This window comes from Pseudochaenichthys georgianus, chromosome 16 (assembly GCF_902827115.2).
Source record: "Pseudochaenichthys georgianus chromosome 16, fPseGeo1.2, whole genome shotgun sequence".
Lineage (NCBI taxonomy): Eukaryota > Metazoa > Chordata > Actinopteri > Perciformes > Channichthyidae > Pseudochaenichthys > Pseudochaenichthys georgianus.
Window position 1 is genome coordinate 34,114,763 of NC_047518.2, and position 3,633 is coordinate 34,118,395.

The following is a 3,633-nucleotide window of genomic DNA, read 5'->3' on the forward strand; positions in this document are numbered from 1 at the left end:
CATTTTGAACGGCGCCCGGGGAGCAGTGTGGGGAACGGTGCCTTGCTCAGGGACACCTCGGTAGCACTTGGTCTTTCCGGGACTTGAACTGGTTACCTTCCAGTTCCCAAGCCAAGTCCCTATCGACTTCACCACCACCGCCCACATCGTGACACTTAATATAATACATATGTAGGCTATATATGTATATATATATATATATATATATATATATATACGGACATCTTGTATTGTAGTTACTATCAGTACAGCCGCAGCGCCACTTTCAGAACAGGAAATGCACGCAAATACAAAATAAAATCGTACTGACACTTATTATATACATAAAGTATATAGATATATATAAAAATAGGGACACCTTGTATTGTTTACTCTCAGTACAGCACCACTTTCCGAACAGGAAATGCACGCTAATACAACATAAAATAGCACTGACACTTATTATCTATATATATATCTATATAGATATATATATATTTATTTATATATATAAATACGACATCTTGTATTTTAGTTACACCCGCTAGACAACAGTGGAAGGTTCGAGAAACAACCGTGTTTGCCGGGTGCACCGCGGCGGAGGTGGAGAGGTTCCAGCTGGGAACCTCCACCCCGCTGCGGGACCCGTGGGACCCCTGGACGGTGCGTCTTGGTCACGCTTCATATCGGCCGGCGCGGAGGCCCTCCGACAGTGGGTCGCGTTTGCCATTCGATCAGTGAGAGGAGAGGAGAAAAATGCAACAACAATTGTCAAAATCCGTTAATATATGGATGAGTGTGGGGCTGGACACAGGCCGTGGGGCGACACCCGAGACCGGGCAATGTCCCCGGTAGAAACCGGGTGAAATAACCTAAAAAATAATAAAACCGGGGAAAAGTGGAAAAAAGTGTCCGAAAATAGGCACTCGTGAGGAGGGCAGAGTCCCCTGTCAACTCCCGTTACATATCTCCATGGTGTCATTTGAGCGAAAAACTTTTACGAGAACCAGGCTGGGGGGGTCAAAAGGGCTTGACCAAGGCCGACCCAAAGTGCACGGTGGTCGGACTCATCACCTCCGTGATGAGTCTCCATTGTGATTTGAAAACTTCCATCAAACGAGTCCTTCGGTGGGCGGGAAAAAAACGCGTCATAATCGTCACTTCCTGTACTGACAGTGGAGGTCATAGACATATAAAGAGTAGACGCCGCATCGACCGCTGCTGCCTATTGGCGCTGACGAGCCGTGGGGCCGCCATCTTGGACCGGTCACCCGCTCCACTCAGTGTAATCTGTCTGGCAGGCGCAATGAAGTGTCAGCGCATTTTATCAATCATAACTCGCTGAATACAAAACTGATTTTCACGGGGGGGGGGGGGTTCTGCAAACGTCATATATGTAGGCATGATACCGGACACATGATTCGGCGTATTTTAATATTCATAGTAGGCTTAACAGCAATAGAATATTCTGGTATTTGATAGCCTATGTTATGTATGATAGGTATTTTGCAAAAGACACACGATATATAATATATACACACACACACATAAAAAAACACTAATGGTCTATATATGATAGAGAAGCATATTGTGTAGGCCTATACTCAGCTATTTTAATAAGTTGAAAAATGAAGAAACAATAATACATTATACATAGACAGAAGTTATATATCAGTAAAAATGAATATCTATGTCATAAAAAATGAAAATGTACTTCTACATCTATATAAAAAATGTAAATGTTCAAGTTAAACACAAGAACATGACACCACCCCGCCCAAACCATATTTACACAAAGTTGCTCATGACACCCGAATGCCCCGTGCATGCGGCTCCTCCAAAGCATGACTGAGAACCTCTTTCTCATATCTTTGTCTTTGGGAAACCATCAAAATAAAAATGGGAGATTTGAGAGTCAACACAAAAGCATTTTAAGAAGGAGGTCAAGCTTATTTTCTTCCTTCTTCTTCCTAGATAGATTAGATTTTAGATTTAGATTAGGACCCTTTGTGTTTCAGGTGACAAAGACTTCGTCAGGTAATATGCAATGGGAGCCTTCCAATGTCCGTGTAGGCCAACCACCATGAACACAAGAGCCTCAGTAGCAGCATCGGTCTCATTGTTTCCATCACCCATGTCTACAAAAGCAGACATTGACTGGTTATGTGGATTATATTGCACATGTTTTCTGATGGCCATGTCATCCAACATGAGTGAAACACATCCATATTTAGCCTGGTCGTCCTGGCATCTTCTCTCCAGCATATCCAGCATCATCTTGTTCAGGCCAGGCTTTCCATCCACCGAACACAGCCACCTGTAAAAAAATTGAGAAGTAGCTATTTAACGTACTTGCAACCGTAATTTCCAAAAATGAAATTGAACAACATTAAGACTACCTTTTTGTTGTAGTCTCTCTGAGGTATTTGTATGCCTTTGGACCATGTAGATGGAGTGTGAGGGCACATTCTCTGTGGTCCTTGGAGTACTCATGGCCCTGCTTTGCCTTCAAGTCTATTTGAAGATCTGAAATTGTATGAGAAAAAATTAATAAGTCCCCTTCATATAATAACAAAGGAGTTTAATAAAGAGTGTAAGAGTAAGATGTACATGAATTTCAAAGTGCTAATTTCATCTTACCTGAGTAGAAATTAAGCCTCTTTGAGTTCTTCATTAATGAGGTTCTTTTCCCTCAAATCCCCCAAAAGAGTCCTCACTGTGGTCTCTGCCCTCTTTTCTCTAGCCATGGCATTCTTCCTCTCTCGCTCGAGACTCTCCACTCTTGCTAAAGCTTCATTGAGTCTGGCCTTAAGAGCAGTAGGAGAAGCAGGCGAGACATAGCTATGATCCTAGAAAGAGGGATGAACATGGTTTGAGTGATGTTTCACTTCACACACATCACTTTGACACAACTAGAGTATGGCCCACATTATTTCTTATAGTCATCACCTGTCAAAGCCACTGCCAGCATCATGCGTGTGTGTGTGTGTGTGTGTGTGTGTGTGTGTGTGTGTGTGTGTGTGTGTGTGTGTGTGTGTGTGTGTGTGTGTGTGTGTGTGTGCGCGTGTGTGAGTGTGCCAGGAATGCATGTTCAACATGTCTTCAATTGTGTGTGTATGTGTTTATTTGTGAGTGTGTTTAATATGAGTGGCAGCAAACAAGAGAGATTTTACTTTGTCTAGGACCATTATGAATGATGTTGAAAATAGAAATACTCACATCATTAGGCTGAGGTTGTGAGTGTGAGGTTGAAGCTTCTGGGTCGTCCTGAGGGGCCACAGACAGGCTCTCTTCAGCTTTTCTGGAAGTAGACGTAGTCCTGCCCTTTTCTGGCTAAAATGAAAAAGCAGAATACCACACACACACACACACACACACACACACACACACACACACACACACACACACACACACACACACACACACACACACACACACACACACACACACACACACACACACACACACACACACACACACACACACACACACACACACACACACACACACACAATCACCCTGCCCTGTTATTGATAATAGAATATTTACATTTATGAATGCTAATAACCTTATGATGATACACCTACTCTTTGGAGGTGAACCGGGAAGCTGAAGATGGAGGGAATAACACCATCTCTGAGTCGGACAATCTGT

The 3,633-nt window shown here is 43.0% G+C and overlaps 1 long non-coding RNA gene across 1 annotated transcript; it reads right to left on the bottom strand.

Annotated features, from left to right (window-relative positions):
- Positions 1 to 1,922: 1,922 nt before the first annotated feature.
- Positions 1,923 to 3,191, bottom strand: LOC139435505 (uncharacterized). The gene is made up of 3 exons (XR_011644750.1): positions 2,620 to 3,191; positions 2,379 to 2,505; positions 1,923 to 2,296 (listed from the first exon to the last, which is right to left on the bottom strand). It is a non-coding gene; the product is annotated as an uncharacterized lncRNA (long non-coding RNA).
- Positions 3,192 to 3,633: the final 442 nt, after the last annotated feature.